The following is a 27,552-nucleotide window of genomic DNA, read 5'->3' on the forward strand; positions in this document are numbered from 1 at the left end:
TTTGTCCTATAAGGCGTGGGAGACATTAGGCAATAAAATTTGCCATAAACTGTGGTTTTATTATAGTAGCTTTTGGTTCAGCACAAGGCCGCAAGCTCCAAGTGGCTCTTTCTAAAGATTTCACTTTTATCTTCTTTTTTTTTTATTTTATTTTATAAAAAAGTGCATGATCCTATTTAAACACTTTTATTTTGTCTGCGTGAAGATTTTTTGATTTTAACAACATTCTAGTGTTAATTTCTGTGTAGCACTATAAATGCTAAATTTATTGGTTGTTTAAAGATTATAATGTACGATACTAGTAGTAAGTTAACTATATTTCTGAAGTTGTTGCAGTAGAAATTGAAGCTTTTATTGCAAGTTGAATCTTTGACCTTAAAGCTATCAATATGATCACATTGAGAATGGAATAACACACGTAAATGTCACCAACTACGAGGTGTGGCTGTTAAATAACGAGACTATTGCTGTAAAGCATTTTATTTTAAAGTATTTTTCTGTGAGCTCCTGCATGACGCGTGCCACTTTTTCTTTCACAGCTTCAACGGACTGAAATCGTGTTCCTTTTAATGCAGATTTGACTTTGGGAAACAGACAAAAAGTCACATGGGACCAGATCAGATAAGGCGGATGGCCTTATAAACTGGGATGTTGTACTTGGCTAGCTTGCAAGATAATGCATTGTGGGCCGGCGCGTTGTCTTGATGGAGAACCCATGACTTGTTCTTCCACAAATCGGGTCCACGGTAGTAATGTTGATTAATTATAAACGATATTTTCATCCGTTTTGGACGCGGAAGGACAACCCCGGGCGGTCATCATCTCCGACGTATTCTCTGCCATCTTGGAAACGCTTGAACCTCTCAAAAACTCTAGCGCACCTGATTAACATTCATCGTCATAAACATCTTTTAATAAAAGATAAGTTTCAGTAGCGGTTTAACCCAGTTTCATGTGAAATTTCACGACAATTCGTGGCTTTACTACATGTGTAGTATCATGTTTTGCGGCAAAACGAAACTAACACCTCTTACACAAACGGACGGTTCCGGTCAGACAGATTTCTCTATAAACACGAGAGAGACGCTGCAATCGAAAGAGAAGGCTTTACGCTGTACAGCTGTCGGTCGTTAGGATTTGGATAGTTCTTCTGTAGCAGCATCAGTCTCGTTATTTAATAGCCACACCTCGTATACAGTATTTTTGATAAATCTGCCAGTATAAGTAACTTGTCAAAAGTACCGAGACAAAGTAAAAATTATTAGTGAGATAATTATTATTAAATAATAAAATCCCTAAGAAATTATTCATGATGATTGCTCCTAGCATTTCATTTGTTTTTTTAAATTTTGTACAACATTCATCTTAAAAAAAACATAAACTTGTCTCATCGAAGAATATATAAGTGATACAACTTTTTTTAAAAAATTCCAAGTTATGATTGGCTGAATCCAGCCAGTTGTCCTTAAGTTTATGGCGAATCGTGATCAGCTCTGGTGAAGGTTTTCTCATTATATCTTTTTAGAATTAACAATAAAAAAATTTTTAGTCAGAAGGTCATTTTGTTAATGAATTAAGTAGTGTTTAAGTATGATCATTTGTTGGAGAATCTGTGTATGGATGGAGGTTTTCTGTTGAGCATCCAAGGCTGTCTTTTTATTGTTATTATTTTCTATTTGCCATTTTAGACATTGTCTAGAATGTATGCGGAATTAAAAATGTCCATTCATTGCAATCAACAGGTGATCAAGAGGTGAAGTATTTTCCAATTATCTCTTTGAAGACTTTTTTTCATGAGATTATGGTTAGATCTGCTGTGCAGGATTCAAATTTCTTTACACTTGCTTGAGATGGAAACAAAATTACTTCTAAAAGGAAGAAAGATTATCGCAGATTCAGTCAAAATAGAAGACACACCAATCTTTGAAGTTAACGATACAAATTATGATTGTTAATTAGCGTAAGCCCCTGAAGATAAGCTAGTCCTCAGAGCCAAAAAGCTTGGCAAAAATAAAAAATAATCGCTGAAATTGGAGAGGATCTTTCTCCCATTTTGATTTATGACTCAGTCACAATACTATACAGGGTGTATGCGGAGGAGTAGTCAAAACTTCGGGAGGTGATTCAGCAGCTCAAATGCAACAAAAAATATTCTATTCACTTTGGCCCGATTCTCAATAGTGTCCAAGATATTTGCATTTTTAACTTTTCCGTCGATATTCGCGTTTTTCACCATAAAAACGGCCGTAACTTTTCTATCCTTTATTTTTGAATTATTATTAATTAACTTTGATCAAAAAACCTCCATTATGTACCTCTCGGTATTGAACATATTTAAAGGAAATTTAATGCTCTTTCGTTCGGAATAAGCAGATTTGTTGGAGGATAAAGGATTGAAAAGTTACGGCCGTTTTTATGGTGAAAAACGTGAATATCGACGGAAAAGTTAAAAATGCAAATATCTTGGACACTATTGAGAACCGGGCCAAAGTGAATAGAATATTTCTTGTTGCACTTGAGCTGCTGAATCACATCCCGAAGTTTCGACCACTCCTCCGCATACACCCTGTATAATAACGACTCACCGAACTCTCAACCCCAAACTTTGTAATCTACCTCTGATAATGGATGGAAGTCTTAAAAACGGTTCACGGATACAATAAACAGTCAGCTATATTTTGATTTGTTTAAAAACGTAATCGATCTTTTATTTTTTGAAGTTTAAGTGCGTCAAAATCTAATGGTAATTAGTACCCAGTGCCTTCACATTGCACAGCCGTCCTTCTGATAGTGCTCTCTCGCTACAGTCAGCTGTTGAAAGGCTCCTAGGACAGTGCGGCTGAATTTAAAACCACGATTTACAGCTTACTGCGATACCAACTGAGCTAATCACTTCGCTAAAACGAAATATTGAACTTTGTTTCATTCGTTTATTAATTTTTTAATTTATGGTGGTTAAATTCAGACGTACTGACTGAGAGATACATTAATAAAAGACCTTTTTTAAAGATAAAATTCTGAGGAAAATTCAAAATCCAAAATATGAAAACTTTTCTGTGAAATACCTAAAAGGAAAAATGAACATCGCTGAAAGAAAAAGCCAATTTAGTAAGACCTCACATACATGGGGGCTAGCTCCTCTCCTATTTGATTTACAGCGTCGAGACCGCCAAAAGGCACATCTACATAAAATTTCGAATCGAATGACACTTCATTCATGAAAATCGGTTGGCGCGTTTAGGCGCTACGTTGTTTACAAAAAAGATAACAAGAAGAACAAGAACAAGAACATTTTCTGAAAATGCCGTTTTTGCTCATTTTCGGCAACTTTTTTCTCAAAATCTGTTAGATCTGGGTTGTTGCAAAAAAATACAGTTATAAAGGAGGATTTGCCCTATATTATAAAGAAAATTTGGGAATTTTATCTCTTATAGAAAAAGAGAAAAAAATTGTCAAAGTTGTGTGTTTTTCAACGTTACACTATTTTCGTACAGTTTTTTGACGATCAACCCTTGTACAACAATTTTAATTTCATCAGAAATTTTTGTGGGCTCTTATCTTTTCCGGATGCTTTGCAAATAAAAAAACATGAGTTTTTTTGGAAAGCTACATTTTCAAATTTTCCCTCATATTAACTGTCTTATTGTTTTTGATAAATAGTAGAGAGGTTTATTTAATGGGCCCGCATTTTTAATATTGTAAATTAATCTTTTTTTATTCTTTTTTCCAGATATGTAGACAGCTTTGAGCATTATTTGAGCATTAAGGTAATAATTTATTTAGTTAATCTTAATAATTATTCTTACTTTAACTTTTTAAAAATGTTTTTTGTGTGTGGTGGGTCTTATTAACTTGTATGGGAGCAGATAATCAACAAGCCAAATACGCACGCATTCGTCATCAAAACCCACGATTTCCACACGTGTCGGTCAGCGAGTATATTCGTCCCAAATTTTTCTGATTTCATCCGACTAACGCTTTCAATTCAAATTAGTCAGCGGTTTCCGGGTTAAGTGAGTTAAGCCAAAAACATCAATAAGGAGGCACAGAGAAAGAGTTTGACTCCTGACGTAATTTGTCACCTGAGGAGTGACTATTTCTGTGAATGGTCAATCGTACTCCAAGTGTTCATTTCACCAGCCAGATAGAGACAGTCCAGGAATGTAGTTTACAGGAAGATTCTGTGCATATATTTTGAGGGAGGAGTATTTTTAGCGAATTACTTATAATAATAATTCATTCTGTAGGCTAGGCTTCGGGTATTCAACTGGTAAAAAGAATTACTTTACTTAACTGTTAGGATTTACTTGTTGCTCTGTAAATAGTAATGCTAATTGATACCAGAAGAGTGGAAATAAAAATTATAAAATAAAACAAATAAGAAAAGGGACACCTGTCACCGTGTGATTCAACTCCTGGCGCCATCTTGTAAACTAAGCCTGAAGCACGTTTCTGCCATATAATTCTTCTGTTTTAATCCAAACATACCTGTTAAGTTATGGTCCAATATGTGTATTGTTTAAAACGTCCATTCTAGTTAGTTATTTTTTATCTTTAGACGTAGTAAAAGAAGGAATTTTGATGATACAGATTCTCCATTTTGAGTTTTTCATCCTGACATATTCATTTTTGTGGTCCCCTGAATCAGATAAAAGGGTTTTTTTTAATCAGTTCAGTCAACTTACTGCAGGAAAAGTTTGTTTTTTCTTTCTTCAATTTAAGGCGCGTCAACATCTGAGTTCATTGGCGCCGGAAGCTTTATACACTTCATTGCTCAATTCGTTTTGTAGCGTTGAGCGAGTAGAGGATGATACACCAATCTTATGGTGGTTTGTTTTGCGGTATGAGAAGGCTAGATTTGAGATGTTTGGACGCTACAGGTTGATAGAGCAGGTGCTTAGACTGGTTCGTCTTTTTCTGTACACTGCTGGTCATCGGATAAAGTTCTATCGTTACAGACAAAATTTTCATTATCATATAATATGCTGTAAGAAGCTTCTGAATCCAGTACGTCAACCACTGAGCTAATAACTTACGCAAACGCCCCCATTATTTTTATTTGTTTTTTTGTTTATGATTTAAGGCGCGACAACATCTAAGGTTATTGGCGCTGGGAGCTTTTTTCACTGCACTGCCGGCCTCCAGCGTTTTTTTTGATGATTTTTGGAGATTTTGTAAAAAAGTTATATTTAGATTTCTCGAAAAAATATATCGATTAAAATCAAGAGAACTAATTAACTAGCCCAGTTTGCTCTATATTTCCTGTAAAGCTGATTTCAAGATGCATTATATCAAGATATAAAAAGTTCTCTTTGTCGTATTTTTATTGGTCCAATAATAGTAAGCGATAATAGAGATTTGAAAAGATCTACTACAGCTGATTAGTTTACCTGGACAATCAGAATGTAACCTTGAAGTGTTCACATTAAATACATTATGATCATGTAGGCATTATAATAAAGTATTGTCTTCTTTTGAAGAGATCTTATATTAAGCTAGCGGCCTTCAAATATGTCTAAATAATAAGATAAGCTAATCTTGACGGAGAGAAACGGTCTGGAGGGGCTTCTACTGCAGCAATGCAACAAATTCTCATAAACTGCATAATTAGGCTTATTTTTTTATTTATTCTTTCTTAAATGCAAAAATGTCAACGTCTAACCCAGCTCGTCACTTCAAATAATGGTCTACAGAGTAATCATCGGCAAGGAAAGTTATCTGGTGTCGCCTTTACCCATTTTGTTGGAAAGTTCTTACTTTTAAAACCATTTTTGTCATTTCCTTAAGAAGTATTGTGATCGTACAGGATTCCGATTTTTTTTTAATTTTCATTATTAAAATAATATTTAAAAATATTCTGGATAATTAGATCTAAACGGTTGGTTGCATCAGCATCCGGGTACTGTATATTTTTTAGCAGCACCTAATTAACGTATGTTAAAAAGAAAACGGGCATGAGATTATGATCGCACGCGCGGAAAAATAAATTACCCACCCTAATAGGAAACAAAGAAGTATAATAAAGTCAATTATAGTATGATTAAGTTAATTATAAAACAAAAATTATGAAACAAAATATAATAATGTTATAGTTAGAAGTGGCAATAAATATTTTCGGCTGATGTCTATAACATCCTAATGAACCAGAGGTGGGAGAGAATTTAGGAAACTAGGTCGAATAACTGTGGCCCTATCTCAACTGTCTACGAGTTGCGGTATTATCTCAAACTGGCCGCTTCTATTCAGTGGTCAACTGTTAAATTATTATGGTAGGTCCAGGAGATTTCTGGTTTTAAAAAAACTGTTATCCTTTTTTTTCTTGCGTTCGTCCTGTTTTTTGGTTTATGCCAATGCACTTTCTTATTTCTTGAGTCCACTTTTATTGAAGGACTAAATTTGTTTAAGGATTATCTTTTTAATGAGGTTGTTTCAGATATTATTCCAGTTTTTCTTTTATTTTTATAGTCCTGTCAATTACAGAATAAAGTTTGTTTATATCTTTTATTATTTTATTAATTATTGCTCTTCAAGAAATGAAAAGTTGAATTCGATAATTCATTCATTATATTAAAGCTTTTCTAAAATTCTATTTGCAATTATATATTCAAAATTTGTTATATATAAGCAATTAATTACGGGAGATACCGAAGGCTTCACTTGGTAAACGATCAAAGCAGAGTCTTTGAAAAACAAGTAAAGACAATTTCAGTCAATTGTGGAGTTCCATGTGGTCTTTAATTTCAAATTAAAATTTCAACATCTCATCTCTCCTCTGTTCTTGTACCTTCAATGTAGATGTTTCTCTCAATAGTATTTGTAAGTTGCAGCTTTCAGTATAGTTAAATTTTATGCAGTTTTGAACATTACAATGTAAGTTATCCTTGGGAGTTTTAGAGGTGCGCTCAATTACGTTTTTTGTAGACAAATTTCTTTTTTTTTTTATACTGACGTTTCGGCAAATTTATTATCTTCTTCAGGGTATTATAAATTTGTAGAGTTATAATAACCAGAAGAAAGCAATAAATTTGCTATACAAATCATTTATATAAAGAAAAAATATTTGTCTACAAAACATTTTATTGACCGCACCTCTAAAACTCCATAGGATAATCTATTAACAATGGTCGAAAAACAAACTAACATAGTTCCAAAAGTGATTGCTATAATTAAATGGGGCTGCTGAAGATTTTTATCAATTTTAGTGCCAATCAGTAAGTTCATGTTAGGATTAGATTAGATTAGTCTAGGGTGGCCTCAAGGCCTATGCCAATGCGACCCCTTTGGATCTATTGCGGCTCCCCTCACTCTAAAGCTCACCCTGCAGACCTGACCTTTTGATCAGACTCTTAATTCTGGGAGAGCGACTCTCGGGTAAAGCTTACAGGCCTTAGTTTTTCCTCCCCGAGAAGTAACATCCTTAGCCAGACCAGCCCCTCGCGCTGACACAACGTGCAGTGGCGTTTCCTCCTCTTCCTGACAGAACCTACAAAGGCTATCATCTGCCAGGCCCATGCGATGCATGTGTTTTCTGAGCCTGCAGTGGCCAGTTAATAGGCCTACAATTATCCTTATATAGCCCCACGGCCTTGACGGATTAATTCTGCAGTCAGCCTTGCCCGAATAGCCTCTAATGTACTCCTTCGCCTGTCTCTGCCCCAGTGATGGCAAGCCACCATTCTTGAGACCTACTCAGCACCTACAAGTTAATGGCCGCAGTCTTAACACACTTCGAAACCCCAAAACAGGGCTCCGGGCCAACGAAGTGTCCCGCAGAGCCTTCCCGAGCCAATAAATCTGCCACTTCGTTTCCCTTATGTCTTGAACGACCAGGTACCCAAACTAGAAAGACCTTATTCTGGTCACTAATTTCCTTCAGGGCACCCAGACAGTCCCAAACCAGTCTTGAGTTGACCTGGTAGGAACTAATAGCTTGTAGAGCAGCCTGACTATCCTGAATTCCTCGCCCCTTAATCTCGGTAGCGCAGAACCTAATTGCAGCTAGCTCAGCCTGAAAAACTGTAGCTAGTTTGCCTAGGCTAACCGAAAACCCACATTTCGGCTTCGCCCCTTACACTCCCGCTCCCACACCCTCCTCCGTCTTGGAGCCATCCGTGTACCACATCGAATCTCCCACCACTGGGGGTGTAAGTTCACGTTAAGCAATCATTTATTACACATTCTGTAAGATTAACTTTGCTAATTTGGAGGGAATTTGGAACTTCATCCTGTGAGTGATGCAGGATCATGGCGGGAAAGATTTAGTGACAATATTTAGACTTCAGCAGGAGCCGTTGTTCAGATTTTTTAAAATGTTTATTGAATGATAAAAATGGTACTGTTTTAACAAATTTTTAATTTTATAAAATGCATCATTTTAATTTAAAAAAATATATATATATATATTTGAACTTTATTGAATAATTAGATTTTATTGTTAATTCATATCTCATAAAAAAAGCAATAACTATCGCATGTAACAATATTAAAATTGTTTACGAATGTAACACCTATCTTGCATGTTGCTTATTAATTACAGGTGAATGACATTTTAGAGTTTTCTCATTTCCCTTATTTTCTTATATGGCAAATATTTCTAAATTTCCTGGTGAACGTACGGCTTTGAAAAGAAATATTATTACATAATTTTACATACAATTTATGAAATTACTTGTTATTGCCCTTCCACTAAATATCTTTTCATTCTTCAAAAACGGAGTTCATTTTGTGAGGCATTATTTGCAAAATTAAAATCTCTCAATTAAAGCAATATAAATTATAATTAAATAATAATAATTATTATTTACACAATTTTATAAAATATTATTTTATTTGTTGAATTTTTTGATCAGATATCTTATTCTGTTCAATTATATTGGAATATATTACAATTTTGGAATAATTTTTTGTATAACGTGAGGGGCTTTAAATGAGATTTCTGTCGATATTACTTCCGCCATGGATACTGGGCCGAATCTGCAACAATTCTAGTAAAGGATAAAACAACAAGAGTGGCGTAGAATGAAAGAAAGGAGAATATGTCTTAGACTAAGCAAGGTTCAGCACCATCAACTCGTCTAGGATGTCCTAGGATTACGGATAATGAACCTATCTCAAGAAGGCAGCTGCCATTACACTCTACTGATTGCAACCATAACTGGGCATAGCCTCCGCATGGAACACAGTCCCCCTTACGTAGCACAACTCTGTATCAGATTAGCCACTTACAAAGCTCCAAAATTCAGGCTAAACCATTTCCAAGATCGAGAAAAATGAGCCTTTAAGACCTGCCATCAACAAAATATTAGTGTTCAAATTATAAATAAGCAACTAACTCTTAAACAATAAGTGAAAGTTTTGGTTTTCGATCGTTGCTAATCGATGATTTTGGGGAATATTGAGATGCGCTCAGTAAATTCAAACACAAATTTTGTTTCTTCATACCGACGTTTTGGTAAATATATTACCTTTTCTTCAGGTTATTGTAAAATTTGTGGAGTTTAATGTTAACCTACATCAACATAATTGTTGATCTATTATTATTATCGATGGCAAGGATTGGTTCCAATCAAAAAACCATTGATCCCCTGGGGGCCTATAAACAAAATATCCAATTTTATGTCATGCTAACTACAAACAGCATCAAAACTTGTATTTAGACTAAAAAGCTATTTGAAAATCTACACGTAAACAGTAATATACTCTCCCATTAAGAGCAACTCAAAGCGCAGCTCTAGCTCTACTGTTCAACGTAAAGCATTTTAGCTATTTAGAGCTTCTACAAAATCTGCTTATTACCAACTACATGTTTAGCATTGCTTTACTTTGTAAAGTTTTGCATATAAAATCGTAAGCTCTTACATTAGCTGCTAATGTGCTATATAATTAAACAGTTAAGGCGTGCTTTATATAGCTAATAAATTAGTCTCGTGTGTTTATTCTAGAACTATTGTAAAATGTGCTAACTCATAGTGCAATAGTGTAATTTAAGAGTGCTAACAACTATCTTCGGGCCTTTTATACTTTCAAGCAGCCATCTTTTAAATAGTTTTCTAATAGATTTTATTTTTATTTAAAGAAATGATCGATTAGTTAATTATACAAACGATACATTATGTTACAAATTACTATTAGTGTAAAACTATTACTTATTCTATGCAACACTAGTTAGTGTACGCGCGTGTTAGGTGCACTAAGTGATCACGCATACTAACTGCTTCTAGCTTGGGATTCACGCGATCATCATAAGCAATTATTTGTTTAACAATTTTTTACCTGAAATTTTTTGGTGCAACGGAATTGCTTTATTTTCTATTTAATTTTTTTTATCAAAGTTTCAAAATGGAATAAGAGAATTACGGGTCTTCCAAATTTTAGAAAACTTTTAAACTGTCTTGATGTCAACATTAATGTCTCAAAAACTGTGTATTCCATTATTTAAACTTCTAATAAAATTTCTGTCAATATGCCGATCATTTCTGAATTCTGCTACGAATTTCATTTATTATTACTATTAAGCGTACCAACCAATTGATGAGCCTAGGGCCTCCGAATCCACTGCCATTCTTATCTGAATTATGGCCTTCCGAAAGGTAATCTTCTCCTAACAGGTTTCTAAGGCGTTACAGCTCTTTCCGCGTCTGGGAGATAATAGGTTTTCCATTCTTCGAGATCTGTCACTCTTCTTCTTCTTCTTCGCAGTTTGGCCTCCTACCTTTAGCAGATCTTCTTACAGCATTCTGTATTCTTCTCAGCCTAGGAAGTCCTCTGAATGCTCTTTTCTCATCCATTTAATGCAGACTTTTCAATCAGCCAAGAAATAATCCTAATTCATCAAGGTCTTCCACCGTTCAATGTTTTACCTAGAAGATGATAAATGCTGTTTTCGACTATACTCTCAACTCTTTTAATCTGTCTTTTTCAGCAGTTCAATATTTTTTTTTCGACAGCTGCAAGGCCATATTACTGTTTTTGATACAATATTGTGTAATCCCAAAATTAAATAAATTATCTGTGAAGTTTCGTTTTAATTAAGAAGATTCAGTTCTGTGATTTAGGCCACTTCCATACTGTGACTTCACCTCAAAAAAATATTTTTAAAGACAGAAAATCATCATTTAAAGAATATTGTTTTCTAAAAATAATTTTATGCAAAAAAAATAAATCCATATTATTGTCATTTATTAAATAATAAAGCAACAACTTTTTGCCATCAATTCATGTTTGCTAACGGCATCTCCAAAACATAATGTGGTAATCAACCTCACCTTAAGTTCGGGATTTAATGAATGGGTAAAATTTATCGAAAAATATTACAACGGTATAATTTATTATAAATTGACCAATTATTGGAGATGATCTTATGAACGTAATTATAGTTTGTGGAGCCTATTTGTCATGGCGGTGGTTTTAGAATTTATGACTTAATTTGCATTTGTACCTTTTAATGACAATTCATTACTAAGCTCCTTACTAAGTAAGAAGAAGCGATTATTTTATCTTATAACCAGTAACATGTTGCGTTTATTTTAAATTTACGCCGATCATGTTTTGAAATTGTTTTAAACATAAAAGTCTGAGCCAGATACTTGGGAGTCCCTGAAACTTGGTATTTATATAAGAAATTGGTGATAAAAATTGGATTCACGCGGGTGTTAACTCGGAAGACTCTTGAGGAAGCAGTAGAGATGGTATTTCTAAATAAACAACGTGTGGCTATAATGGGGGATGGACTGTGGAGGATCCAAAACAATGAATGAAAAAGATATGCAATGCAAGACTAACCGAGCAGCTAGTGTTTAGTCTTTGATCGTGTGGGAAATAAGTTGTTTATGTTTTGGCTAGAGGGCGCCCTGCCGGGACGACGGCTTCGAGCGGGACTTAGAAGAAGTCCCGCCACAAGGAGTGGGGCCGTAAGGTAGGTCAGTGCACTCACCCCACCCTAACCTCCTCTGCACAACTTTATTTTTATGCCTTTTTTCGCTTTGCTTTTTTTTGTGTTTTGTTTTTTTTTGCTTTTTTGTCTCCTCCAGTTAGTACCCCTCCTTGCGCCCTTCTGCCACCATATCCTAAAACTTCTTCTACTTCATCCGCTTCCCACTTCTTCATCGGTCGCATCCTTCCTTCTTGCACATCTTTTAAACGTGCCTTCTTTTTTCCCCTGTCTCTCTCTCTTTTTAAAAATAAAGAAAAAAAGAAAGCAGTAAGATTCTGTATATACCGCTCGTACAGCTAGCTCAACCCGCCAAACTCCTTCACCAAACTATTCTTCCTTCTTCTCTACCCTCTTTTGTAAGTCGGGGGACAACTTTAAAATACGTATTGAAGAAGAATCTCTTGTGCTCGGGTCGCCCAACAAACTGCCTCCACTACTTCGAGGGAAGGGGACAAACCTTTTCTTCCAAGTACTTCTGTGCTCTCTGTCTTTCTCACACCACAATCTCTCTCTCTCTCTTCCACATCTTCCACTTGAAACTTAAGAAAGACGCTGAGACATCCGTACCAGACTACAAATAGATATTCTTTAAGCGATCCTGGACAAAGAGAGCGAATGAGACTGAAGAACTCTAGTATTGCCCACATTTTCTGACAAACACTCCTCTTCGCGGCATGATAACGCCCCTCAGGCAGCCACGCTAACCTAACACGCAAGCTCTAATATCTTTATAGTCACATAATTTCTACTTTAATTTTTTTTAATTTTATTTTTATTTATTAATATAGTTTTTATTAGAAGTAATAATTTTTTAAATTTTAATTATTTTTACAATTTAAATTGGTAGTTAAGCCCCGCCTGAAAAAATATGCGATTAATTTCATTTATTTATTTACTTTGTTTTTTAATTCAATTTATTATCCGAGCCACAATTGGGCACCGCTCGGAACCTCTTTAGAACATCGTCTTGGAAAATATATACATTGCCTTTTATTAATTTTATTGTAAAAATAAAAAATAATAATAAAAAAACAAGATATACCTACTTATAATATACAAAAAAAAAAACACGTTTGATAGCGTGGCAACGTGAACGGCTACCAACCATAGTGTGGATAGCCTCTAGTTAGCTGCAACATGACAGCCCAACCTTGGAGGGTCGAAGATGTGGAGTTAAATGATCGTATCTGAGTCTGTGAATTTGAGTTGGTCAAGATTATCCTTGGAGAAACAGAGCAGATTAAAGGATAATAAAGAACGACTAGTTTTCAGCAAGGATTTGGACTAAGTCTAAGGCAAAGGGAATATTTAGATTTGAGTGGGTAATGAGATTAGAGACTATATACTAGTTAATGGACCCTAGGGTTCCGGATTGGAGGATTTGTTTTGCGATTAGGTTTAGTTTGATTGGAGCAAGTACAACTTTTGTTTTGTCAAAGTCTATTTGGAAGCGTGATTTCTCCCAAAAATGGCATCTTGGATTTACCATTATACACTATTATTATTCAGATAGATCCTCACAAATCTTACATTCAATTCCAATAACTTTGGTGGCCGAAACAGAAAGTTTGTTTTAAAAAGCAGTTCTCGAGGTTTCTCTGTAAGTTGCCATCTCAATTAATGCACAGTTCTACCAAATTTTATGAGGCTATTAATAATTTAATTTGATTCAAATGTTCGGCTTCAGGAGAAGATTTAAAAGATTCAGTACCTTGAGAACAGCTCTAAGAAAATGTGATGAGAGTGGTTTTCGCCAAATTTAATATTTATTTCTAAATTATTGGACACCATCTCCTCATAATACGAATAAGAATTATTTTTTATTTTCTACGGTTGTTTAAAAGATTATGTTTAATCAATTTCTCTTTGTTTCCGCAATTTTTAATTTTTTACTGCGTGCCTCTATTTTTATCATTATTAATAAACGTAAAATTAAGCAGATTACAGAGTTTTACAAAGTTGTAGATTAAATTAATTTTTGTTCAAAAAAAAAAATTGATGGTTAATTTTAAAATAGGAGTGCTACTTGTTAACATAAAATTAATTGCAAGGTGCGATTCGCTGAGTGTATTACGTATGCCGAATTACCCCAAACTGTTATACCTCCATAAAACTATAATAGTTCATAAACGCACCGCACAAAGTTGAATGTAAATCAGATAAAATAAATTAAATTTTTATTATCCAGTAACCAGATTCATCAACACTAACACAAATGGGAGTTAGCTCGTCACTTGGCCGGAAAGACTGATAATTGTCGTACGTATTATTGTCGCTTGTAATATGCAAATGAATGGAGGGAGATGTTAACCGTTTTCTAGTACATCGTGTAAATTATTTATTAATTTATTTATAACTGGATGTTAATATTTTGTGCAATAATGTCCAAAGTGCAGGAATTCCAGTAATGTGGTTTAGTTGTATAGGAGACACTGAAATCCTGGGGTTCGAAGCTCACTAAGCTCTTCGAAGTTTTCCCTTCTTGTGAGCCTCTATAGTTCACAGGTTGACCAGTGACGGACAGTAGATTTTAGACTTGCTAGGAGATCTATAGCTAAATCTACACCGGAAACGGTGGAGATCTGGTCAAGCTAAGGAAATTCTTGGCCAGTCTAAAACGGCTGTGGTTGGCTTCAGCAGGTCCCGGTTCCTCCAGTTGGTTCAGGTGTTGAGTGGGCCAGCGAATTTAGCGTACCATCTTTTAGAATTGTGGCCTAACCTAGTCGCCAATCTGCGCGGCCCTTTGTAGAGGTGTGCCCCGTTTATTCTAAAACTAGATTTCTCGTCTTCGAGAGGTTAAATGTTTCCCTCCCGGAGATTGGGGCATCTGGTAATCTTAACCAGTGCACTGGGGGCGATTGAGTCGCCATGCTTCCTAGTGTCCTGTCGCTACTTTATTATATTATTGTTCTGCTATCCGGAAACTCTTAGACGGATTTGTTGGATTTGAAGCCCCGGTGCCTCTCATGAGGTGAGGGATGGACGGGGAACAATGGGTATTTAGGATTGTCTGTGTTCCTTGCCGCTTGTGGAGGAACAGCTCTTTGTCACAATCTAATCTAATAGTCACTCTGATTAAGGTACTCCAACTGAGATTGCCATCATTTTGAAAACATGAAATGGGTTAACCAACTTTAACTCATCTAGGCAGGTGCGGCAACCCGCGGCTCGCGAGCCGCATGCGGCTCTTTTATCCAAATTTTGTGGCTCTTCAGCCTGTCCAAAATAAATTTTATATTTCAATTTTATTGAAATACATGAAAATTTCATTTATTAAAGTAAAGATATTTTTTCAAAAAGAATTTTAAATGAGATAGGTTTGAAATTGAATAGAATTATATTAAAATAAAGTACGTAATTATATAAGACTGCCGCCTTTTCATTCAAACACAGTTTTAGTTATTATTTATTTGTTTATTTACTTTGCAATACATGAAAATAAGCATATAAAACATTTAAACGTTATTGAATACCATAAAATAATAATTTGAGGATACAATCGATCTACAGAGTTTGTTTACACTATCATCCTTGCGGCTCTTGGTAAGATTTATTGAAATTATTTAAGGAGAAATCACTCTCTACCTAAAATAGGTTGCCGACCCTTGATCTAGGGTAACCATCTTTGACTGGGTTAATTTAAATTCAAGTAAATATTTCACTCAATTCACTTCCTGTTTTACATTTAAATAAAGAAATTAGGAATTAGCTAATGTTAGCTGCCCACAAAGTCTGTTATTATATAAAAATGTAAGGAAACTTTTTAGTTTCAATAATGAAAAACTGGATTAAAATTTATATAAGTATCATCGTACATGATACTTAAATAAATTACAAATAATTAAACTGTATGACTGATCCGTGAGCAGAATGGTTAATAAAAACTACCAACAGATGGGGCTGCAGGAAAGATGGAACCTTTTTCAAACCTTCTTTTCCTATAACCATCCATAACTATTATTCTTCTTCTTCTTATTTTTTGCTGGCAAATTCTCAATTCAGACACGTTCCTGTGAAGTCTAGTGACTGACCTGATGCCTATCTCGTTCTAAAAGAAAAGAAGAAAAAGAATCACGAAACAGGAAAAAAGAAAGACTCATTTCCGATTCCCACAAAGATGGTAAACGAAATTAAAGGGTCGGACATATACATCATATAAATGTATGGATGCATCATGCATACGTGTCGTTCCCATTGCATATGGACTTTGTAAATACTTAGGTGTTTACTGCATGTATATGTGCGTATTGTGTGTGGTGCAGTTTGGTGTCTCTGCAAGGAGGGGGGGGGGGTGATATATTGTGTGTCCTGTTTGCATCTCTAGTGGACGGATATTTCACAGATACCATACCAATATGTGCTTTTTCTGTGACTTATTCTGCGTCCAGTTCTCCACATCTTTCATGTACACCTGCCGAGTGGAAATCATTAATAACGCTGGCTTTTCTCTTACTCCTCAATAATAGGAAGTCTTGCAAGTTCCCTGTTTGCAGTTTCCTCATGAATCAAACGTTTGTTGGGAAAAAAAAGTCTTACTTCTCTTGAATAGATTTCCTTCAAAGCCACGCGATGAATTTCACATCCTTTGAGTATGCTATTAGCGTACTTCGTTGACTTTTTATCACTTATATGTTGAAGTAAAGGGGTTTAGCACATTGAAAGCCTTGTTGGCCTCGAAGTCAAAATGTCCTGTGATAAATTATTATTATTATCATTTTAAGTTTTTATTTATTTTGCAACTGTAGTCAATTATAATAAGCCAAAGTGGTGAGGGTAAGGAAATGGTGCAAATAGACTATTTATATACTCTTACATTATACACGCACTCCAAGTGCATGTGCACCTAGAGACATGAAGACCATCCAGTGATGGAAGCCGTTAGTTCGGCCAGGTTGGCAAGCTTACGCCAGTGACCATCCTAGGAGATCCGGCGTTATTTGTTGAGATGGTCACCGCTTGGGCCACCGCCGCTTTAGTCTGCGCTGTGGATTTGAAGGAAGTTCTTGTAGTAGACTTGTTGTGGGATCAGAGGGTTGTAATGACTGTTTAGATTTGACTGGAGTTCTGCGTACCAAGATTAGGCTATATCAGAAACGAGAGGAATATTTAGATCAGAGTGTATAGTATGATTGGAGACGTAGAAGGGAGCGTTAACTATTGTTCTTAGAATTTTAGGCTTGTAAGGTCTGAAGTCGGTTGATGTTCGATTTTTTGACACTTCCGTAGTTCTATTCCGTACGTCCATATTGGATAAATGATTTAAAATACAATATAACAAAGAAACAAATAAGAACCCCCACTACTTTTTTTTTAATGATTTAAGGCGCGTCAACATCAAAGGTTATTGGCGCCTGGAGCTTTTCTCAGTGCACTGCCGGCCTCCGGACAGTGTTCTCTCGTTACAGACAACACTGTCCATCACCGGACAGTGAGCTGGTAAGAAGCTTCTAGGAAGAGAAAATCTAAGGGGCCAGCAGCTGGATTCGAACCCGGGACCTCCGCGTGGGAGTCCAATACGCTGACCGCATAGCTATTCCCTTCCCTTATTCACCACTATTTTATTTCATTTTATTGAAAATTATTCTTGCGACATCCGTGCAATTGTGTGAAAACAAAAAACAAATTCTCATTAAATTCCAGCCATTACTGATACAATATTAAAAAGTTCTACTTATTGTAATTAATTCCATTTAGTGCTTCTAATTAACATAAGTAGAAGTTCACAACAATCTAAGTGAAATTAAAGTCTGCAAAGTTCACTTTGTTGCATCTTAAATAGAGGTCTAGAAAGATTGCAAGTTTTACCATTGAATTTGATCTCATCCCTCCCACCCAAGTATTGTACTCAAACATAAATTTCATGTGTGAAAGAATATCATTGTTAACAATATAACCTTGTGAGTTTTAGTAGCTGCATTGTAATTTGAATAGGTATGCACTATATAATGTAATATACCTCCTTTTCCCCTTAAGGGTAAAATCGTACACCAATAAGGATGTGTAACTAGAAGGAGAGATCCAATTAGAAGTTCAAGACAAAAGAGACGGTCGCGGCTGCAAGAGAGAAGTAACATTGGGTGACTTGATCTTTGTATTAATTAATATTAGATAACAGGTAGTTATCTTTGGTTTTGTAACTTTATCTAATAATTGATTAGACAGATCATACATCATATGAATTTAACGTTAACTTCTCTCCTTCCAAAAGCGATCGCATAGTTTTGTTATTAATTATGAAGATTTTTAATAAATTAAAAAGGTACCATAATGTGACGACATGAATGTGGTGAGAAAACTGCATACAAAACCCGTCATACGGAAAGGATCTTGTTTATAGTAAAGTATGAGCTTCCGCCCCCGTCCGCGACACCTAATTGGTAGTTTGACGTTAAGCCTTGCCTCGAAAAATTGGGGATTACTTTACTTCAGTTATATTAACATTTCACTGCCTTAATTTCTGCTTCTCACCAATCAAGGCGATTGTCCAGCCAATCAAAACCATATAAGCCATCTGTGATTCCAGGGCCTTGGAAAAAAAACTCTCTTACATGATTCATCATGTGTCTATACTGATTGATTGATGCCATTAATTGTGCGAATGATTAGCAATAATGGTAAACATGATAGCCTATCTAAAAATATTGATTGTAATAAAACAGTTACTTGCCAAAGACTATTTACTCTACTGAATGCGTATATAATCGTTAAAAGACCCCATTATTCTACCGCCTACGCGTCCATATTAAAGTGCAGTACAATAATAATGCATGTGAATAATCTTTGTATTTAAATAATATGTTTTGAATATTAAACGTTATATTAATTTCTCTTATGTCATCGTTACGTTAAAGATGAAACTCAGACGTGGTTTTTAGCCTTCAAATTTATTGTCGCTCCTCCAAAAAAGGTGTTACAAATAGGACAGATGTTTAAACAAAAGAGAAAAGGTATTCTCAAAGAAATGTTTTGTAAATCAGTTACTAAGTGAATTATTATTAATTTTCACATTCGAAGCAAATGGAGAAAATTATTGAAACAGTCAAGGCAATTCTCGGGGAATGCGAGATGCAAAAAGGCAGTAGATGGTCTAACTTGACATTAATTGGGCCACTTGTGCTGAAGTTCACCTGCATAAGAAACCTTCTTACAGTGTGTGTTTTGCCAAAGATCGCAGCCTTTTGCGTTAATTAGACTGTGACTTCTTTCATGGGCTATGCTCAGTGATTTGCTCAGATGGGGGACAAGAATGCTGGCTGATATGGCCACAAAGGAGTCTTCACCTCTACTGCCTTTAAATCACACGGATTCTGGGACCAGTACCTTCTATCTGGACATGTTAGGAACCATGTTAACCATCTATTAGGACGGCAATGTCTTACTATAAGCATCTTCTTAGGCTCTCCTGTCCTGCCAAATTATGTCTGGCGTGTTAGCTTCGAGTGGTAAGACCCAAAGTGTCTGCAACTTCCTCAGCAGCATAGCTTTGCCATTTTCATTACAACAGCTGGTTAGTAATAAGAGAACTTCTACCAGCCATGACTTCCTGGCAATATGAGCCAGTTAGTAGATTTGTTTCATCTATGGGCAGCCATCCACAACATGTTGAATGGATCCTACAGGCTAACTGATACAAAACGATACGTTAACGTTCTTAATTTTTGTCTCCGCTACCACGTGTCACTCGTAACTTCGCGTGAGTAACTACGTCGTCTTACATAGATGTGATCAAAATATCAATCTTCAGGACACTGACCACCGGCCACATCCACCCGCGAGCACCACGTGATCTTTCTGTCTTCACTAATTAATGGTGGAAATATTTTTATTATCATTTATAGTTGATTGAAGGGGGCAGGTATTGGTCTAGTGGTTATGAAGCGCGCCTTTGTAAATGGGAGATCCCTGGTTCGAATCCGACTACTCTTTATTTGTGAGGATAAATGTTTATAGTAAAGTATGAGCTTCGCCCCCGTCAAAGACACCTAATTGGTTGTTGGACGATCAATTGGTAGTTAGACAATACATCCGGTTGAGGGAAAGAAGCCAATAGAAGAATTGTGGGTCAATATGATGGGTCAAAATAGGTGCCACGGTAGCCGAGCGGTTAGAGGCGAGGCCTGTAAAGCTAATATTGCCGGGTTCTTTTCCCGGTCTTAGGCCTTGGATTTTATTTAATGGTTAATAAAAGAAATTTACAGTAAAGTATGTTTGCTAGTCGCCTCTGTCCACTGTCACCTAAATGGTAGATGGACGTAAAGCCGCCTGAAAAAATAGGGAATTACTTTACTTTTACTGATGGGTCAAAATGCATTTGTTATTGCTTGAGTAAATCTACATAAATAAATCATGTTTAAACATATTATCTGAGATATTTAAATAACAGATGAATCCAACTAACGTATTTCTTTGATGTTTTTCAGTCCAGCCCAGTATCAAGTGGACCAATATTCACAAGGACATTCTAACCTAGGCGAACAGAAGAACACCTTGGCCAACTCGCCTAATTTTGTAAGTACCTATTTATTTAAATTTACGAATATAGTTTTAGTAAAATTTTTATAAATTTGACATTTAACCGGTTCCATATTTTGTTATTTAAACCTGTTTGCATCATCTTCATTCGCTTACAAAATAACAAGTTAGTTTTTCTTTTTTAAATGTCGGTAGGTCTGCAAGTGGTAGATGGTAGGCGCTGGTTTTATCCTATCGTAGCACGCATATTTATAGGTATTCCTGATCAGTGATCAGATTTTCATTCATTGTTGGTTTCAGAGGTTGATTATTCAGTTTGGAGTTGAGAATTCGATTTCAGTTGTATTTCCGTCACTTAGTACACTTGCTGTCTGTTTTAAAGAATTGTAAAACCTTTTTATAAAAATAATTGAAATCTAATAATTGTTTAAGACTTCTGTGCATTTTGGAGTTGCATATATCGGAGGGAGAGGCTTAATTTGAAAGTACAACTCACCTATACACTAATAGTAAAAACCCTTTAACAATTACTAGGTTTCATTAATTTTTATTTCATTATTTTTACAAAATGTTTTACGATTCATCAACAATTTGAGCAACATAAATGCACACCGTATAACCTCCCTCACACAGTCAGCCAGTATAACCTTCCTCAATGAGAGTAGTACAAGACAATGTCAGTGAAATCGAATTCTCTACATCCAAACTAAAGAATCTAATCTCTGCTGATGGGTGAATGTCTTGAATCCCTTTCAGGAATATCCTTTAAAAAATGCGTGGCCACGAGGGATGGAATCAACGATAGATATGTAAGTCTTAGATTTTGTTACAATTTTAGTTAATAATTCGATGAAGGGATTGTAGGTTTTGAGCATCTTTTTTGGTAATTGTTAACCTTATTGTGGTGAATTGATGAATGTTATAATATACGTACAATAGGAGGAAAAAATAACTGCCAATTTCAGTCATATTTTGTATTTATTTATATTACGCCGGAGCTTTCTGCCCTAGGGACTAGGTCATCTTCAGGGCTGTGGAACATATTTACTGAGTGTTAACGATAATTATTTTAAAATGAATTTGTATAATGTGACGAAATTTACCCAAATTATTTACCTAATTGACAATGTAATATTTTACATCATTAGAAGGTTGGGTGTGTCTTCTGTCTTGTCTGTTCGTGGACTGAGTGTGATCGGTTTCATGTGTTTGATTGTGAGGAGGTCAGTGTTGCCAATTGTCAAGTATTTTGTAATAAGTTGGCGTATAACATATGTTGTTTAAATTGTTGGTGTCAGTTTTGAAATTTAGACTGTTTTCTGTCTTTGATATGTACATCATTTCTAGCAATTGCCTTGTTTATGTGTGAGTTTCTGATTTAAGTATCTTTGTGTTTGGGGAAATCGAAAGTGTGATGATTTTCTGTGCTGTGTAAGGAAAAGTGCTGTGAGGTGTTCTTTTTTAGTTTTGTGTCGTAAGAGTGTTGGTACAGTCTTTTTTTTTTAAGTACTGTGATGTTTCGCCTGTATATTTTTTGTAATATACAGTCTTTACATTCTATTTCGTACATAAGATTTGATTGTCTGTCTTTTTCAGTCCGGTTCTTTAGATTCGAGAAAAATTGCCTTTTTGATTTATTGGTGCTTTTTTTGTTGCGATTATTGTGTTTTTCGAGTTCTGTTGTAGTGAACTGTAGTTATACGAGTAATTTACGTACAGGGAGTTGTAGTTTTAGGCTAACTAGTTTCAGATCGCTCTCCTAGACACTCCTTCCTTCCTCTATCCAGCTTGAACTAAACTCTCAGATTTCCCAAAGTTTCACGAAAATAATTTTGTGTTTATAACTGTGCTCAAGGCTCTGAAGGTACCCTAGTAAGAAGTACTTTAAGGTTGTCGATGAATTTTAATTAAAGAATTAACCTAGAAATATGAAATCGAAAGACTATTGTTGCAATTAAACGACATATTAATAAAATAACAGAAATATACTCGATATTCTTTAATAATAAAAGAAGCCAGCAGAGGATAAATAATTTGATTAACAAAATTGAGGTCGTGAACGTTTGATATTTAAATAAAAATCAGCACAACCAAACTGTGTTTATTATCTTGGCGAAGGAAGTGGTGGGCCATACTGTAGTTTGAATTGGCCCAGGTCAGTTTTGATAGGGTATAGCCCCCTCAGTTGGGGCAATGGTGGGGGGATCAGTGTATTGCACCAAGGTTATATTTCGGCTAGGGTCGACGAACTTGCAACAGTCTGGTTGGCACCAGTTACGTCGTCTTTTCTTTTTTTGCATGTTTACCGCCTGCACTCATTTTTTTTTTTAATTTATTTTTATTCGCAAATTGTTCCACTTGACATTTTGCACGTTTGGCAGCGCTGAACAATAAAAAAAAAAAAACAAATCTTATCGTACTCGTTCAAGGACGAAATTCATACCAAGATATTGAATTTTGGACAAATTCTATTTATCTTTCTTTCTAGAAAACAAACCCAAAATTTGGTGCGCACACACCCTCCTTATTACCAGTTCTTAACGCTCTAACTTACCCAATTTTCTTACCTAAAAACTGTAGAACAATTTTATACTTATTTACATGATACAGATTTTAAAACTGCATTAAACCGAAATACCTCTTTTACCTCTCTACCCTCCTCAAACAGCCCCTCTCCAACGAAAATGCTTCTTGATCTAGTTCTGGGAATAAGCTTACCAGACTAAAATGTCAATGAAATGCAATTTATGAGCATGTTAACTTGATCATACCCAATAGCAATTAAGTGTTTTAAGATAAAATTCAAGTAGCTAGATAGGCTAGACCCGCAAAGCTGTATTGCGGATTCGAACTCAGATCTAGGGGTTAAATTTTATCTGATGATTAAGATGAGGAGTTTATAGTAAAGCAAGTTTGTTAGTCGCCTCCGTCCACTGCATCTAAGTTGGGACTTAAAGTCCACCTGTATAGGCATTAATTTACTTATTGTTTGTTAACACCTAATTTGTTATTAGTTTTCATTGACGGCACAGTGTTAAATGGTACATCATCAAATCTTTTCCTCTATCAAATGCTCTTTCTGCTTCGTTATTGTCTGACTTCTCTTGTTTATATAGCCAATTAGACTTGAGTGTTCACTTTGGTTAATGTTATTTTTTTTTAATTCTAAGTATTATATCAGAAAGGTCGTACGACTGTATTAGGTCTTACTGTTACAAGCTTTTTCTAAATATATACAAAATTTTCTTAATCAAAGTTAAATCTATAGATGAAAGGCTATTATATTATTTTAAGATCTATCAGAATTAGAATTTATTGAAACCTCTTATGTTTATTATTTTTTGCGCATCAACAGCTGAGGTCATTAGCGCCCGGAGCTTTTTCCAGTGCACTGCCGGCCTCCGGACAGTGTTCTCTCGTTACAGACAACACTGTCCATCACCGGACAGTGAGCTGTAAGAAGCTCCTGGGAAGAGAAAATCTAAGGGTCAGCTGCTGGATTCGAACCCGGGACCTCCGCGTGGGAGTTCAGTATGCTAACCTCATAGCTAATCCCTTCCCTTATTATTATTATTATTATTATTATTATTATTATTACTATTAATAATACAAGTACAATACTGTACTTGTATATTACAGGAAGTTTGGCATAAACTAATACATACCTATACTATTAAAAAAATAAAATGTAATTGTAATGAAATTGTATTAAATATAAATACAATCTCTCATCAAAATAATTTTTGTGACACAACTTTTCTACTTTTTGTTTTTTTTTTAAATCAGGTAACACTTTATTTCATGATGTGATCTTGATTTTCAGACTGAATGCAGCAGACTGTGGAGCACTGCTAGCAACATTGTTTTTCTAATTGAGCCAAAATGAAAAAGAAGATGGAAAAACATAAATCAAATAGAAAAAGTAAAAACAAAACCTTTATAAAAAATTGTAATTGTACTTTGAATTAAACTACTTCATTAGAATGTAAAATATAAAAAAATATTGTATTTAACATATACTGTATTATTAAAAGAATAAAGTTGAAAAATATAATTTCAAGAATGTTTTATTTACCTATTTTTCAAATTGTATTTTTAAATGTATTAAAAAAAAAAAAATCAAGACCACTACCAAGGTAAAAGTACCAAAGAAACATTAAAAATAAAAATATGTGAACAAAAAAACATTAAAACAATCAAAACTAAATAAGACTTTAAAAAAAGAAAACGAGAAAATAAAGTTAGTTTAAAAAAAATCCGTCAGAGAGCGGTAAAAACAAAAATAAAAATACAATTAGTTCCAAAAAATGGCATCAGAGGGAGGTATAAAACGAAAAAAATAAAGTTAGTTTCAAAAAAAATCCGTCAGAGAGCGGTAAAAACTGAAAAAATTAAAAAAAAAAATAAAAGTTAGTTCAAATATTTGCCACCAGGTAGCACTAAAACACTATATATACAGCTGTCAAACAAGATTCCCCTTCAGTACGACTTGAGTAACGAAGGAGAGTAGATCGCTTTGTCGCTCGTCTCTCCAAATATAGTATATGTATCTTAGAATCTAGTCAACATCTTTCTCAATCATCAAACATAAAAGTATCATGATAATAAATTAAATAAAAAATGTCTAATAAAAATGGACTCCACAAAATAAAAGAAAAAAAAACGAACCAAAAAAATAAAAACACTAATATTAAATAAAATGAGCGTAAAGTGCAGAGTAGATAAAATAAATGTAATAGTCTACAAGCGAAAATATTCGCCCCACCCTCCCGCCCTGCGAACTTAACTTACCTATATAGACGTCATGTCAACATGCCTTCTATCGAAGCAACCTTCATTTATTGCTATTTTTTCAGCTATTAAAATTTATTATGGTTTAATTTTATTATATTTCATTAGATAAAGCCTAATACCACCCAATAATAATATAATTAAATAATAAAAAAGGTTTTAAACGCACAATAATTGGGAAAAACTATAGTATTTACAAAAATGGTTTGTTGTTTAACACTAATGCTGCTAGAAGGCAGCACTATCGCGAAAATTAATTGTACATTGCAGTTGGACGCTATTATTTTTACGTTAAATTTTCAAACAGAACAGCATACTTTCACTTATTAGCTTTAATAATGAAATTATACAGATAAATGAAGTAAATAAAATTAGAAGAAAATCAATTTGTAAAAATGAAGAGTTTAACTTACACTCAATTGAGAACAAATTATTTATTATTGTTTAAAAAATTTATTTCAGATCTGGCTTAGCCAAAAAGTAGATTCTATGTCGAAATAATGAATTTATTTGTAAAATAGGTAAATAAATGGAGAAAATTTTGAATAATCGGTTTTTATTATGTGATATTGTACATGAATAAAATAAATCACTTTTAAAGTATACATTTTTTATAATTTACTAGACATTCAAATTTACAATACTATTTTACATTTTATAATTATTTAACACATTCTTTTTTGATAAATTCATGATCAATAGAGTTTTAAATTTTTCCCATTTGATAGATATTTTTCAACGTCTTTTTTTTTATTTTGCCTTAAATTTGATTAACAGTTTCTACAGACAATAATCCAGTATAGCTGTTTTTAATCTGGAAAACGTAATTTAAAAAATTCAAAATCAATATCATTAATAAAAATTAAATGTAATAAATCAAAATTGGCAAAAATGAGCTCCGATTTTGTAAGGTTTGCTCAAAAATACGTGAATAAAATTCTATTGGAACAAGTTTCTGTTAAAATCTGTAAAGGGTATTGCTGATTTCAAATTTACGTCTTTTCAAGAAATATAATTTAATATTTTGTAAACAACAGCGTATACTGGACACGACTGACTAGCGATTAAATAATTTTATCCCACGAAAGTATATTTTATATTTATTTATCAAAGTAACATGTACAAGGTAGCATGTGCAACTTCTTTATAGTGATAAACTGTGTGGATGGATTTAGTTAATTCCATATAAAATAACCAAAAAAATCGATACACTTACTATAAAATCTAAGTCCAGGAATCGATCCTTGTAGCAATGTGATCCATCACTTTGTCTGCTGTCCAAGACTCTGATCGGCACTATTTAGTTTTTTGTAATTCTGCTTTCTGTCTATGAGCAAGATTTGATCTTTTTTTTAATTTATTATTTTTTTTTTTTTTGTAGATCTACTCTGAAAAATGGCCAGTCTGATGTTACTTAAAGAATAATTATTATTGTATATTAAAATTAAAGATTATTTAAAAAAATTACTTGTTAATTTTATATTAACTGTTGACTGTATTAGTTCCAATTATTTATACCATTAACAAGTAATCCTCCAATATGGTGGGTGTTTTTATTTTTAGTTGCAAAAGTTTGTTGCAATCTGTTCATAGCGATAATTATTGTCTTTCTTGCAATATCCTGCAATAATTATGGTTATTATTATCAATCAATCACGTATGTAAATGTTTATATTAATATTAAGAATACTGGGCATCTCAGACTCAGTAGAGATAAACTCCTACTGGGCCTGATCGATGATTGCTCAGGTTTTGTTTGGCTGAGCTATCGATACCCAGGCCAAGTAATCGGCTAGTGAGAGGATCTGTGAAATTGAGCGGTGAGCAATTCGGAGGCACCTCCTAAATTGGCTCAAATTGGGACTTCCTTGAGAGTTCTGGGAGCCATCAATTTAATGGACCTGCCTGGGTCTCAAGACGAAGTGGGTTCTTTGGTTTCATTGGCTCCTCCACTTACCATTCTTCTTTTTCTAAATATAAGAAGCCGAATTGGGTTATTTTTGGTGGAAAAAGAGAAAATACCGAGTTAGGTCCAGCAGATTTTCATTAATTTATTCTTGGCCACTTTCTCAATCGTTAAATGAAAAATTGATGCTGTAATTTCATCATACATCTACTGCAAATTGGAAAAAAATACTTTCTTTTTAGAGAGAGAGGGAATGTACTCCCATAACCCTACTTATATGTATGGATATATATAATAAAGGCGAAAGATGTGGCCTACTGTGTAAATACAGTAGGTGTTGGTCTAGTGGTCAAGAGCGTAGGCTTTGTGAGTGGAAGATCACCAGTTCGAATCCCGCTAATGACTACTTTTTATTTGTTATTAAGAAATTGTTTACAGTAAAGTATGAGCT

General features: G+C 34.5%; 1 protein-coding gene across 13 annotated transcripts in view; it reads right to left on the reverse strand.

The window, feature by feature from the left end:
- Positions 1-27,552, reverse strand: part of Eip93F (Ecdysone-induced protein 93F) — a 356,990-nt gene that overhangs the window by 174,245 nt on the left and 155,193 nt on the right. For 3 of the 13 annotated variants that reach the window (XR_012454052.1, XR_012454053.1, XR_012454049.1), the window contains 3 exons: positions 26,664-26,816; positions 26,412-26,583; positions 25,789-26,009 (listed from right to left, as the gene is read on the reverse strand). The exons of 8 other annotated variants lie outside the window; for them this stretch is intronic. The gene's annotated coding sequence lies outside the window, so the exon portion shown is untranslated. Of the gene's footprint in view, positions 1-25,788; positions 26,010-26,411; positions 26,600-26,663; positions 26,817-27,552 lie in introns of those variants that run through there. 2 more of the 13 variants (XR_012454051.1, XR_012454050.1) reach the window with 2 other exon arrangements.

The sequence above is a fragment of the Rhodnius prolixus genome, unplaced genomic scaffold (assembly GCF_049639745.1).
Source record: "Rhodnius prolixus isolate KJV_2025 unplaced genomic scaffold, Rpr scaffold_7, whole genome shotgun sequence".
NCBI lineage: Eukaryota > Metazoa > Arthropoda > Insecta > Hemiptera > Reduviidae > Rhodnius > Rhodnius prolixus.